Below are 15767 nucleotides of genomic sequence, written 5' to 3'. Positions count from 1 at the left end.
CTAGTGTATAAGTTATACAGGTGCCAAAGGTTCACAACAAGCCAATTAAAAAGACCAACGTTGGGTTCAAAATGGAGAGCTAAAAGCATACCGAAGTGTGCCCTGGTCTGGCGCACCGGACATGTCCGGTGCACCACCGGACATTCAACAGTACATGTCTGGTGCACCAGGGGACTCCGCGCTGAACTCCTCAGCCTCGGGAATTTTCAGAGCCGGCGCGATATAATTCACCGGACTGTCCGGTGTACACTGGACAGTGTCCGGTGCTCCAAAGGGACGCGGCTCTGGAACTTGGCAGCCTCGGGAAAATCAGAACGGTTGCTCCGCTATAATTCACCGGATTGTCCGGTGTACACCGGACTGTCCGGTGAACCCGCAGAGCAACGGCTACTTCGCGCCAACGGTCACCTGCAGGCGCATTTAATGCGCGCCAGAAGCGCGCAGAAGTCAGGCACGCCCATACTGGCGCACCGAACATTGAACAGTACATGTCCGGTGTGCACCGGACATCCAGGCGGGCCCAGAAGTCAGAACTCCAACGGTCGAATCGCAACGGCTTTGGTGACGTGGCTGGCGCACCGGACATGTCCGGTGCACCATACGACAGACAACCTCCACCAACGGTCATGTTTGGTGGTTCAGGCTATAAATACCCCAACCACCCCACCATTCATTGCATCCAAGTTTTCCAGCTTCCAACCACTATACAAGAGCTAACATTCATTGCAAAGCACACCAAAAGAGATCAAATCCTCTCCAAACTCCACACAAAGCCTTAGTGACTAGAGAGAGTGATTTGTAGTGTTCATTTGAGCTCTTGCGCTTGGATCGCTTCTTTTCTTTGGCATTCTTTCTTGTGATCAAACACTCACTTGTAATTGAGGCAAGAGACACCAATTGTGTGGTGGTCCTTGCGGGAAGTTTGATTCCCAAGTGATTTGAGAAGAGAAGCTCACTCGGTCCGAGGGACCGTTTGAGAGAGGGAAAGGGTTGAAAAAGACCCGGCCTTTGTGGCCTCCTCAACGGGGAGTAGGTTTGCGAGAACCAAACCTCGGTAAAACAAATCCTTGTGTCTCACCGCTTTACTCGCTTGCGATTTGTTTTACACCCTCTCGCGGACTCGGTTTTATTTCTAACGCTAACCCGGCTTGTAGTTGTGTTTATATTTGTAAATTTCAGTTTCGCCCTATTCACCCCCCTCTAGGCGACTATCAGAATGCTCTGATGCTCAGCAACACAACGGGTTGGGGCAACGGTGTTGTTAAGCGTGTCCTGTCAATGTACAGTGCGGGGGTATTTATAGGTTACCAGGTGGGTGGACATGCCTCCATAAGTACGTTTATGCCCCTGGTTACCTACATCTTCCTTGAATTTTCCCCCCTTGGGGGTCATTATAGGTCATTACAATGAAGTTAAGTACAACCTGAACAAACACACCATCAACCCTACCCCAGGGTGGGGCTTACACATGGGCTCGAGTAAGACAACAGAGAGTCATGCGGGCCCATTCCACAATCCACGCGGGTAGGGACAACAGTCTTCGCTCGGGGCGCTGGGTCTTCGAGTCTTGCCAAGGCCGCACTCGGAGTCGTGGCAAGCGAAGTCTTGAAGAGCCTCGCTTTGTTCAACTAGTCCCTTTGCCCCAAGCCTTCGTCAGCTCTCTGAATGAGGCACCGCCTTCAGTGCAGGTTGAGGTAGATTTCGCTTCCTATGATTGATGTAACCTGCTCGGCTTATGTTTTAAGTAGACTGAACGAGGGTGCAGACGACCTTTGCTCCAACACATTGTCAACACCCTCCTAGGCATTCAGCAGAAGTCCAAGGATAACTTGAAATATCGTTTGGATCTTCAGTCACTAGGCATTTGAACTTAGTTTCATCCTGTTCTAGTGGGTGGCAAGTAATATTTATCACCAGCGTCATATACTATGAATGTGTCAGAGAAGACATTATTTTGTGAAGTATTGAAAGGAGTAAAATTTACTGATGGTTATGCATCAGGTATAAGAAACAATGTGGATGCGAAGGAGAAGAAGCTTATCGGGCTAAAGAGCCATGATAACCATGTTCTGTTACAATATTTACTCCCACTTGGTGTGAGAAGGATAGTACCAGAAAAAGTTATTGCTGCGTTGATTCGTGTGAGCAATTTTTAAGCAAATCTATTCGTCAGTTGTTAGTACAAGCGATATTCATATGCTAGAGTTAGAAATAGCTGAGACTCTAAGCATTCTTGAGACTAAGTTCTTACCATCCTTTTTTGATATTATGGTACACTTAATGGTTCATTTCCCTACTCAAGTCAGAATTGTTGGCCCTATTCAATTCATAATATGCACCCAGTGGAGAGGTAAATTTGAATATATTTTAGCAACAATTTGAACTTAGTTTTACTCATTGGAAGGTTTAACATATATGGTATTTCTCCATTATAGGTTTTTAATGAGATGTAAGGGTCATGTTCGCACTAGGAGTCACCTAGAGGGGTCAATTGTAGAAAGCTATTTACTTGATGAGAGTCTCACATCTATTTACATGGTGAAACTAGTTTTAACCGAAAAAGAAACAATAATGGCTTGGATGTTGATTTATTAAATACGACCCCTTTCTTCCATAACATAGGTCGAGGATTGGTTGGTGAGCGTAGTGTCACATTAGACCACAAAACATGGCTTCAAGCACATAGATATGTCTTGTTTAATTATGACCATATAGAGCCTTACTTGAAGTAAGTTAACCATTATATCTTATAATAAATATTCTCCATTTATTTCATGATTACTAACGTACATATAATGTATGTTCAGTAAACATATAGAATATCTTTACTCGGCTGGTTATAAAAATCAAAGAGCAATCAGTTGTTTACACTATGGGGCTTTTCATGAGTGGTTTAGGTCACACGTAAGTATCTAGAAAAATGGTTTATCCAGAATCTAGTTCCACATTACTTTTTAGTGCAATAACAATCTTCAATATCATCAGGTGGAAACAATGGGTGAGGACGTACTTGAGGAGATAACAATATTACGTAAGGAGCCTAACATGGTTGCACATTATTATGATAGTTATACTATAGATGGGATAAATTTTTGTACACATTCTTATGATGTGGGTAGGTCAGTGCAGTGTAGTGGTGTAGCCTAGTTGCACATGCACCAAGTTTTGACGGGACAAACAATGATAACCCAATATCAATGCACAAAACTTATTATGGTGTTATAAAAGACATTCTTGAGCTGAACTACCATAACCAAGGAAAATAGTTTTGTTCAAATGTGATTGAATTGATAACCGAGTACGAGACAAATGGGTCAAAATAGACAAGTTTGGGGTGACAATCGTCAACTTCAAGCATTTATTCAATACCAGTGATAAGGAATTAGGCGATCCATTTATTTTTTGCATCTCAGGCAACTCAAGTTAATTATGTCCAAGATCCTGTTGATGCTGATTGGTTTGTTGTTTTAAAATCAAAACAATGTGACATGTATGATATGGATGAAAGGCTAGACAATAGTACAGAAATAGGTTCTTTCTTTCCAGATTTGGATGCAAACACACAAGTTAATGTATCTATTGGTGGTAGTAGTTGTGTTAGGATTGATATAGATGGAATAATGTTTGACGAAAACCAACCTAGCAAGTAAGATATGTTTATATTTGTGTATGCAAAAATGTTTCATTTTACGTTGTAATGTGTGATTGTGATATCTTTACGTCTTGATTCAGGAGGAAAGTTTGTAAGAGGAAGATGAATGGGTAAAGAAAAGGAGGTCAATGAATATGAACTATAGAGGGATGCCAACATAAAAGAAAATATGAAGATGATGAGATCTCTTAATCTTCCTATACTTAGTACTATGGTTAATGAAGCAAATGGATCACATCGAGCCAACAAGAAACACAAGGTTAATGTATTCCCTATTTAATAAGTTCATGGTTTGAACCTGCATGTTGAATGTTTTTCACTTCTTTGAGTGTATACAAGGAAATTAGCAGATTCAACTAATGGTCCTACTTTGCGATCAAGGACTCAAAGGGATATTGTTGACGATAACCATGAGGATAGTACTTCTAAAAATATTTTTGAAGAATCTGAATATCCCATCAATAATGAAGGTAACAATTAAACAAACTTTAAATTCACTGTAGCACTTTTCACAATAGTTATCAAGAAATGTTTTCATTTGTTTTATCTCGTACAATAAGCAGAGCAACCTGTTGGCATCATAATATAAGAAAAGGAAGGGGCCCAACCTCGAAGAACATATATTCAAATAGTGGTGGGCCTAAAATCTGCATTACCCTTAATGAATATGGCCAACCTGTTGGTAGGAACAACAAAGAGTTTGGTAATTTCATAGGAACTTTGGTGAGGAAAAATATCTCGGTTTCTTGTGAGGATTGGAGACTAGTTGATTCTAAAAAGAAGTTCGAGTTATGGACAAAAGTGAAGGTAATCTGATTTAGTGAGTTAATTTGACTTAGCCTATTGTGAGTAGATTTGGTAATCAACTGCATTTTTGTTGAAACAGGAATACTATGAGGTGGATGAATCTAGTATAGATTATGTTATAACATCTGCAACAAAAAAGTGGAGAGACTTTAAGGATGACCTAAAGAACAAATAGTTTGATGGAACATTGAGTTTTGAAGAGCTTATTGCTAAAAGGGATGAAAGGGTGAAACAATCTGATTGGGAGTGGTTGGTAACTTATTGGATGTATCCAGAAACTGAAGTACATGCTGATTTGTTTTGAATTGTTTTTTTGAGATATAAACCTTCATTAAATTGTTGTACAAATGAATTTGTCATATAGTTTTTACATATTGGTATTTATGTTGTAGGTTCATACAAAAGAGGTAAAGATAACTGTTCAAAGCTGACTATGTCACATGCAGCTGGCAACAAGAGTTATGTTTGTGTGGGGGCATGAATTGGTAAAAAACTTATAAACACTAGTTTGTATAATCATTAGTTTCATTTATAAAAAATATAGTCAATTACTTGACCAAGTCACTTTTTCTTGTAGGCCGAGCAACAAGCACGCCTGCGAGAAGAGATAAAATATATGTTAGAACACACGCACGTAAGAACAAAGTGAAATGGAAATGTGCACTTGGACTATTTCTAAGTGTTTTGGTGATTAAGTACCCAACACATCACTTTGAACTAACATGCCTAATATGAGTATGAGCACAGGTATAAAGAAAGGCAAATTAAGAGATATAGAAGTATATTGCAAATCCTATTAAATTGAAGGAACGAAGGCATGAATCTATCACTTAGTAAATTGTTTTAGTTGCTAACTATGTTCATCTAAGTGCTAGGAAACTCTCTAAGTCGAGACAAATTAGAGTGAATAAGTTTGGCTAAGTTTGGGAAAACTTTCACCAGTCTGGGGAGCACTAGTTTCTCTATTTTGGCGCTTAATGCCAAAGGGGGAGAAATTAAAGGCCAAAGCAACTGGATCAACTACCACTTGTGAATTTAAAAAAATATTGTGTAGTATTTGTCTTTTGATCAAAACCCTCTTATTGCAAAATTACTCTCTTATGGGGGAGAAATTTGATTATGGGAAAAGGAGGAGTTTTTGGCTTTTGATCAAAACTGGTCTTGAAAAATGTTTTGATTTTCCAAAACAAATAATTTTTGACATAGAAGTAAGAAAATGAATTTGTATTGTAAAAATAAACCAAGTGGTGGCAAAATGATTCAAATATGAAAAATCCTATGATAATTCAATTGGTTTCTAGTTTGACTTCAATTTGCACATTGTGGCTCAAATTTGGTTATGTTAGTGCATTTTGAATTGCTTTTGATGTGTTGGCATAAATCACCAAAAAGGGGGAGACTAAAAGGAAAATGAGCCCTTGGGCTATTTCTAAGTGTTTTGGTAATTAAGTACCCAACACATCACTTTGAACTAACATGCCTACTATGAGTATGAGCACAAGTATAAAGAAAGGCAAATTGAGAGATATATGAGTATATTGCAAATCCTATTAAATTGAAGGAACAAAGGTATGAATCTAACACTTAGTAAATTGTTTTAGTTTCTAACTATGTTCATCTAAGTGCTTGGAAACTCTCCAAGTTGAGACAGATTGGAGTGAAGAAGTTTGTATAAGTTTGGCCAAACTTGCACTAGTCTGGGGAGCACCAGACTTTCCGGTGAGTGTCCGGTGCCTAGTCTAGTCAGCCGGTGAATAGGTCGCTCTCGAGAATTCGCCGAGGCGCCACAACTATAATTCATCAAACTATCTAGTGTGCCAACCACGCGCCTGGCCAACGGTTGGCCGCGATCAGCGCTGGCCACGTCAGCCGAGCCAACGGTCACCAGATTGCATCAGTCTGTCCGGTACGCTACTGGACTGTCCAGTGTGCCATAGGGTTAACAACTCGCAACGGTCAGCTTCGCTAGGAAAGGAAGGGAATCGCACATTGTTCATTGTCTAGTGTGCACCGCACAATCCGGTGCACCCACGGACAAAAGGCAACCAGAGCCTTCCAAATGAAGATCAAACGACTCCTTTGGCCTTTGGGGCTATAAAAGGACCCCCATGCGCATGGAGTTGTTAACCAAGCATACCAAGAGCACACCGGAACTCTGTTTCAACACAACCACGCTTTCAACTCATTCGAGAAAGAACTGAGCGTTTTCTTGAGAGAAACTATGTCGTTTTGATTCTTGTGTTCTCTTCTTTGCTTGTGTGCATGGTGTTGCTGCTCTTATACTTTTGTGTGTGTTTCTATTCTTCCTTACTCTAGTGCTTTGATTAAAAGATCATTTGTGTAAGGCGTGAGAGACTCCAACTTGTGGAGATTCCTCACAAAGGGGAATTGGGATAATGAAGAAAACTGTGGTACTCAAATTTGATCTTTGGATCACTTGAGAGGGGTTGAGTGCAACCCTTGACTGAAGGAGGTCACGACAACATGGAGTTGGCATTCCTCCATCTCTACTCATACCAACTTGGTTTTAGCTTTCACTAACACTAATTATAAACCAAGTTTGTGTTGTTTAGAGTTGATTTTTGCAGGATCATCTATTCACCCCCTCTAGGTGTCACACCCAGATTTAAGGGGCAAACCCGGGTGCGAATCAAATGTGTGCTAGGATTAAGTCTCACACATATGATGACTCATGGTACAGAAATGAATGTCACATCTTTACTATATAATAGGAGTTCTGTACAAAATAACTAAATAATTACATCATATGAAAACAACGATCCAGCAACCATAGTTGACTGGGAGACGACGGCCTAGACCTCTCACGAACTCATCGCGACATCCTTCATGCTCCTTATCTTGTGGTACCTGTTCTTGACTTGGGGGGATGTGAGTACAACAAGGGTGAGCTCGCATACGTTCATCGCTCAATAAGTTGTGGGGAATAATGTGCACGAGCTCACTTACGGTGGTGGCTCATATGAAGTGTAAGACTTACCAAAGAAGATGGTTCAAGAAGAGCATTGCTTTTAAAGTTGGTAAAAGTTTTATTAGTAATTACTAAGTATAAGTAGATAACAACCCAATTAAATAAGAGATCACAATTAATAATAATACCCACAATGCAATGCATATGACAGATTAAGTTTAGTTCCGTAAGTTAATCATGCGAGAGTCCTGAGTCACTCTTGACAGTGAGCACGACTGATTACCAGTTTTACACTCTGCAGAGGTTGTACATCTTTACCCACAAAACGTGTTCCTGATTAGCCAGGGTTAGCTAGACCCTCAGACACTTCCAAGGTGAATGGCTAGGGATCCATTGCGAGACCTTTCCAAAGTTCCACTAGTTCGAGAAAATCCACTATGGATTTAGGAAGAAGGAAGCATAGGAATCCCTCGTCCGAACAACTATCACAGACAGTTCGACCTGAGAACCTCCCTATACTCTACAGTGACGCCTCCCCGCTTGCCCCTTTCGGGTAAGGTAATCTCTCCCTAGCTTTCCTAATTACTTGACCAAGGGTGTCCCATTCCACCCTTGTGGTAGCACTGTTATCTCAAGTTAAGCTCCATGTTCCAATTAACACAATAGTCTTATCATGATCAATAATTAAATCAATAGCAATATTGGAACATGATCATAATTCAGATGTAACATTAATCCCAAAACTAGGTAGAGAAATAGCAAGTCTACCCAATAGTTCATTTGTTTACAAGGAGTGGGGTAAACTAAACTAGGGAAACCTATTGGGTCCCATCAAAAATTTACCTAAGCATGCCATAGTGATTAACATGAACATTATTAGGTAAGAAGAGTGATCAAGGGCACAACTTGCATGTGACTTGAGATTCCAGCTACTTCACCAAATCGGTACCTCACTGCTACTCGTGGCAATACATACAATCAGACAAGGAGTACATAAAAATAACATTACACCAAATACGAGAACAAACTGTATAGGAATCTTCTACGCGCCGCTACGAGATCATAGGTTCAAGAACCACTAAAATCGGAGTTACAGTTTAAAAGATATGGCTTTTCGAAGTTTTAGGTGATTAACCAATAAAACTATATGTTGATTAAAATAAATCACGTGAGAAAAGATATAACTAACTCAATGTTTAATCTAAGTTACAATATAATCATATTCCAGTAAAATTATAGTTGATCCAATTAAAATATTATATTGGTTCAGATTATACAAGTTAATCCAATAACCATAGGTTAAACAAATTATTTATTTATTTATTTTGAGAACATGTTACATGATAAAATAATGTTACTAAGGTTTAGGTAATATTAATACGATTCTAACGCAATTTGAACGGTCTAAATCAGAGTTAAAATGAGAACTTTATGAATTAAACAAGCTTGAGGTGTTTTTATTATTAATTTTGATGTAAAAATAGCTACCAGGGTTCCTTTTGAAAAGTCTAAGGACTGATTTGTATTTTTAAAATTTAATTTTGAGGACCGGGTGCAAAAATAGGACGGCAGGTTGTTTTCTTTGAAACCAAGGGGTTCTTTTGCAACTTTACGAAGCCGAAGGGGTATCAGAGCACTTGAACCGCCCGATCCACATTAGATGGCCCGGATTAGATCACCACTTTGAATGAAGCGGTACTCAACTGTGGTCATTGGATCTTAGATCCACGGCCCGGATTTTATGCGGCGAAGGGGGTACGCGAGATCTAAATCCAGCCGCTCACCACGGAATTAACAGCTAGAGCGCTTTCTTGCCCTTCACCGCTACAGGGTGGCGTTGCACATGCCCCCACGGCAGAGCTCCCACCGGTGACAGCCATCTCGGCATGCCGACACCCTAATCTCCAAACCCGAGCGACCTACCCGCATAGGGGACAAAGCATACGAGATGGGAGGGTTTACCAGGGACAGAGACGACGCCTGGGGAGCTACCCATGGTACGCGGCGGCAGTATGGAGGAGCTCCCACTCCGGTGAAGAATTCCAGTGGTCTGGAGCACGATTCCGCCCAGGCGAAGCCGCGACGAGCATCCGTGTGCACTAGTGATTGCGCCTGGCCGATTTCGATCGCCCATCGTCATGCATGGTGGTTTCCCCTGCGGTGGGTCTCTCCACTGCGGTGGCAATGGAGGCTCTTCGATGCCGGCACAATATGGACGAGGGGCACCCGGTGACCACATATATTTGCCCATGGCCAAGATCCGAACCTTAACGACTCTAGGACGGACCCCAACATAATTTCCCCCAAAATCGCGCGCGCAAGGGCGCCGGTGCTTCTCTCTGTTTTGTTGCGAGGTCGACGAGCTGATTCCATCGGGTCCATGCGCAAGTGATCGAGGCCGTGTGTGTGGTGAAGGACTTATGGGCGGGGCCCTATTGTCAGCGCTTCATCAGGTGGGAGTGGGCTGCATGGAGGGTTGTAGGGGAAGTGGGCTGCGCAGTAATGCAATTTGGGCCGGGAAGTGGGGAAACCGGCCCAGACGCGGTCTAGGTCTTCCTTTTTCTTTTTTTCTTTTTTTATTTTCTAGCTTATTCAAATTACAGATAGTGAAGGGTTTCTTTCTATTATTTATTTTCTGAGTTTCAATTTAAATTTTATGTATCATAGTTCAAATATTTAGCACTCACTTATTTATTCTAGAAAAGGTTAAACAAATTCAAATATGAAATCTAGGTTAGATTACATAATTTACATTATTAGAGCATTTCTCCTACATATATGATTTGACCAAGGAATAAGGTAATTCTTATTATGATCTTTTATTAGGAATCACTTTATTTATATGTTTGGGAAAAAGTTTTCCTACATGACCCAAAAATATGATTTTGGGAGTTACACTAGGTGTTGTCACAAATAAGGGGATATTGTACCTCTACCTGGAGCAGAAATATTCATTGTGAGTACAATTATTTATGATTTTTGTAATAATTAAAATATAGGTGAACAGAAGATAATATATATGTGGTCCTGTTTAACACATATAGGTGAACAAAAGATAATATATATGTGAGCACACAGGACAAAAGAGTTCAGCAGCAAGGACTGTTGATCCATGTAAACATGTGCATCATCTTCTTCTGAATCAGAGGATGAAGGAAGCTATGTTCATCACCATTCCATTCATTAATATTAATGAGCTTCCTTGTCCTTTTCCTTCTTATATGCTGAACTTCTCTCTTCCTTTTTAATGATTCTGTTGTTGTCCTTGATGACTGACCTTGTGCATTTGCAGCTTCAACAACTTTAATGTCTTGTGATTGTTCTTGTTCAATCGATGCAACTCTAGTGATCCACTCATTTCCACTGTCGTCTAGGATATCAGGAACCTACTTCTCAATTAGGTCTCTTGATTTGTTCTTTTTTTTTTGCTTCAACTTGGAGTTAAATTTGACAAACACAAGGCCCCTCATCCTCTCATGGAGAAGTCTGCTCCTTCTCTTTAAGTCAACCTATATATTTTTTTAGAAACCATGAACATTTTAGATAAGTTCATAACAAACAGCTCTACGACTCTACTTCTCTAGTAACGGCGCCAGGCCAGTTCACTTCAGATTTTTAAGCAACCGTTGTTGCTAGCTTTTTTATTGTCGACAGCCTTCCACTGCCACTTGTCTGTTGCCTCCTTGAATCACATCTGGCATTATTCTTAGCATTTAATCAAGTATTGTAAAACCACCAATGCACTAAAGAGGAAATTGGTACAATACCGTGGCACCCTTTATATGTCAAGAATGCAGTGTGGTGACATGCAATGTTTGAGGTTTATAGACAGGAGTTGGAACGAAACCGACATTTTACCATGACTGGTATACATTTTTCATGGGTATAATATAGCACTATAACATGCATATCATGTCATGTCCTGGAGTAGAATAGAGTGGACTTTTTCACTGGCTCTAATTATGTAAATCTAGTGAAAAGTTTATTTTCGTCCTAGTATGATTAGCTAGGATTGGGTGAGAGCATGATACGAGATAACGAGATATATGATGGACTGTTCATCATTTCTCACAACACCTAGTTCGATGTTGCCTCCTTGTGTTTTGCCTCCTTCGAAGAGCTATAGCTAGATCTGTGCGGCTCTATGTTGTTGATATATATGCTTTGTTTTTTGATTCAATATGTATTTATTTAGTTATTTTTCATTTTGAGGTCTAAGATAGAAATAAGGATATGTAATCCTATCAATTTTCTTACAGGGGTTGTTTCTATGCTACTTATATGTAATCCCTATAAGCACATGAACAATTTTTGTTGCTAGCACAATTTCCTTCACAATCACAACCCATAATACTAGATGGAATCGTGCAGGAGTGTAGCAGCCGATCAGACAGTGCGCGCAGCAGCCAGCAACAAGTGCATGCATGTGTGTTCAAGTAGTGCAGTACGACTATTGCGTGTAGCAAGTGCAAGTAGCAGCAAGTAACTTCGTTTATTCACTTTATTGTGCATTCATTCATCATCTTAATAGAACTATCATGGCAGGACATAAGCCCCACATCTGCTGGAATAGTAATTTATAATATAGTGATGTTATATATTTTGTCTGGTGTTTCCTGTGATATCTCTTGATCTAAAATATTGTGGTTATAGACCTTTGTTGCACTTTCAGTTTGTATTTTCTTTTGGGTGCTTATAGACCTATTGATACAATTATTGACAAATTACCGAAATCTGCTGTAGGAAGAGTTGATGCACATAGGATCAGAGTTGATGCTTGAAGTGTGTGACAAAATGATTAGTCTCATGCATGGTGGGTGTTAGTAACACCCATGGCTGATGGAGAGATTTTAGTTTGCTAGATGAATCTTGAGACTTTTGCATGTAATAGAATTGGAAGTTCACTTCGGAATTTAAGAAATATGTATGCTACTTATATTTTATATGTTCATCAGACAAATTGTGTTCCAAACAAATATGTGCATAAAGTCATGGATTTCTTTATTTTAGTAATCAAATTTCATATATTCTGAGCTACATATTATTCAAGTTGTCCCATAATATGTATTGTGATCAGTTTATTAATTGTTTCATTAGGATATATTTGTATGCATGGATTTTTTTACTGGATATAAAGAATAACGTCAGACAGACAATCTGTCGACATATATACTTTTAGCGACACACTTGTTGTCAACAAATTAAATATATCGGCAAAACTATGTCCGACGATAAAGACATGTTTGTCGGCAATAACAAATATATTGCCAACAGATAGTTAGTCGGTAGATATATGTTTGTCGGTAAAGATTATTGCCGATAGAACTTTAGGCGACACAGATTGTCTGTCGGCAAAACTCTTTACTGACAGACTGTGATGCTATTCAGGTGTATTACCATCAGTCATTTCGCAGGCAATAATATGCCACGGTGTAGTGATAGAGAATTTCTTGAAGTTGCTCTTAGTCTCTAATTCTTTACTCATTTATCTATTCTATGATCGTTAGACGTGAGTTTAGCCACAACCCACGAGCCTACAGTTTTACGACATTTCATTCACCGACGGCCAACATCCACGACTAGTAAGAGAGGTCCCATTTGAGATTTTGCCGGCACAAACCTGACTAACGCCATAGGTCATCTGGGAGTATAGGTCCCTAGAGGCCCTCACTCCTAGGAATCAAGCAACATAAGCCATTGGAGCCCCTTGTGCATCAAGACACCTAATGTTGTATGCGCTCGGGGGCTAATGCCTTGTAAGAGCTTGTTCGGTTATTTTCAATCTATATGGATTGAAGTAGATTGATACGGATTAGAAGAGATTTTGATTTACTAGGGATTGAAACCCCTTCAATCACACTCAATCCATATGGATTGGGATAGAACCGAACATGGCCTAAAAGAGACAATGACTTAGGGCGTACCCAACAATACTGAGGGGGTGTTTGGTTTCTAGGGACTAATGTTTAGTCTCTTCATTTTATTCCTTTTTAGGGTATAAATTGCTAAATATAGAAACTAAAATAAAGTTTTAGTTTCTATATTTGGCAATTTTGGAACTAAAATGAAATAAAATCTAGGGACTAAACATTAGTCCATAGAAACCAAACACCCCCTGAGTCAGCTAGCTATTTGCTTGTACATGTCAGCAATGGTCTTATGTGGCAGAAACAGAAAACAGAAAAGATAAATAGCTAGCTAGCAAGCACCTCGTTGCTAGCCTCGCACAGAAAAAGAGGGCCAAATCGTTAATCCTATTGCTGGCTACTATCTATTTGGTACATGTTCTTGCTTGAGTTTAGATCCGTGGTGGACAGAGCGATCCCACCTGCCTGTTGCCCGTTAAACCTTTCTCCACCAACTACGTGCAAAGCCACCTCCCACAAAGATGATGCATATTATATCATGGTGTTGTCTGTCCACTGAAAACTAAAAAACTACCTTCTAGGTAGTATATAGTAATGCTAGTTTTTTTTGGTACAACCCTATTTAATAGTAAAGTTTTTTAAGGGCATGTACAATCTCATTTAATACCTCATCTCTTAAGAGGCCTTTAGGGGTTAAACGTAAAGAGTCCGTCTCTACACGACTCTCTATACATGTTGTCTCTTGATAACATTTATGATACGACTTGTTGGGGACTTGTTCTCAAATGCTATAAATTAAGAACAAGGCAACACAAGAAATGTTAAACGTTAAAGCCCTTCGTCCTTCGAAGGGCTTTATTTCCCTTAGGACATAATGATTTTCGGACGAAGGTTATGAAGGACATACCTTCATAAATTCAACATATAATAATGAAGAAGGAATCATATGAGACACAAAAGATAGCATAAACCATTATGTATTATTATCAACTCATTTCTGTATTATTATTATAGAAAAGTAGAAATAATATCAAATTACAAATGTACCTTCGGCTCGAAAGAAGGCGAAAGTACAAGCGTGACGCAAAAGCAAATGCCAAGTCCGCGTGAGCAGTACGGGGGTACTGTTCACCTTTTTATAGGCACGGGACACAGCCCATATAAAATTACATCCATGCCCTTTACATTTGATAGTAATTCTATAGTAATCTACCGAGGTCTGAATAGCCTTTTCATCTTTAAGTCGGTTTCCTTTTCTGCTACCACGCCGAAGCTTTCCTGCTCACATCTTCGGCGCTGTATCAACCTTCGTATTATTTGGGCTTCTCCTACTGTGATATCGACTCGAGTCCGAAGATACCTGTTCACACATTATACTCCAGAAACACTGTTAAATCTTGTTTTTGAGGACCTTCGGAAGCCGAAGGCCCCCAACAGTAGCCCCTCGCAATATTAATTTGTTAGAATAATAAATTTAGATTGCGACATGGACGAAGGCCTTAAGCCGAAGGTCCGAAAAAACACCTTCCCTTTGCTAGAATAGCAACATTCACTGACAAGCGGGGTCTTTCAATTTTCAACGCACTGGGCGTATAAATAAGAGCATACCGCGAGCTCATTTGGTACGCTCTCTTGCCATCTGCTCTTGCTCACTCAATTTTTAGCTCTTGCGCACCAAGACTTGCTTAGCTTTTTAAGTTTTTAAGCTTCGGCGTTGAAAACAGTTTTTAGTGTTTCCGAAGATGTCTGAAGATAAGAAGGCTGCTACCGAGATGAAGCTGAGTCTCTCTGAAGAGAAAAACCTGGGGTTTCTTATAGCAATGTCGAAGACCAATACAGAAAAAATCACCAAAGAGATTTTAGAAGGTTTGTCTGAAGATACTGATGACAGCGACAGTTATGATGTGGATAGTGGTGGTGAAGACTCCGAAGATCGCCCTTGGCGACCAAGCCATGCGGTTTTCGGCAAATCAAGTATCAAAGAAAATCATCTTGTCAACATGAGGGGAAGATATTTCCGGGACTTGTCCGTTGTGAGGGCCGACGAAGGAGAAAAGACTTGTCCGAATCCTGAAGAAAATGAAGTCGTAGTGTACCGAAGCTTTTTGAAAGCTGGACTTCGATTTCCCCTGAGCAATTTTGTCGTAGAGGTGCTAAAAATATTTGAAGTCTATCTTCACCAACTTACCCCCAAAGCAATCATAAGGCTGAATATCTTCGTGTGGGCCGTGAGAAGCCAAGGTCTGGAACCTGATGCGAAAAGTTTCTGCAACATACACGAATTATCATACGAGACAAAACCCTGGGGTAAGGAACAGTATCACAATAATTTTGGCTGCTACAGTTTCGTTTCTCGGTCTGGGTCAAGCTGTCCCGTGCCAACCTTTCGGAAGAGATGGCCCGGCGACTGGATGCCAGAATGGTTTTATGTGAAGAATGACCTGAAAACACGGGAAGATATTAAAGGTATAATTATGCGCCCTATTTGGCAAAGCTTCGGCCTGCGGAGGCC

The sequence above is a fragment of the Zea mays genome, chromosome 1 (genome assembly GCF_902167145.1).
Source record: "Zea mays cultivar B73 chromosome 1, Zm-B73-REFERENCE-NAM-5.0, whole genome shotgun sequence".
NCBI lineage: Eukaryota > Viridiplantae > Streptophyta > Magnoliopsida > Poales > Poaceae > Zea > Zea mays.
The sequence above is the reverse complement of the archived record's forward strand: the minus strand, read 5'-3'. Positions refer to the sequence as shown.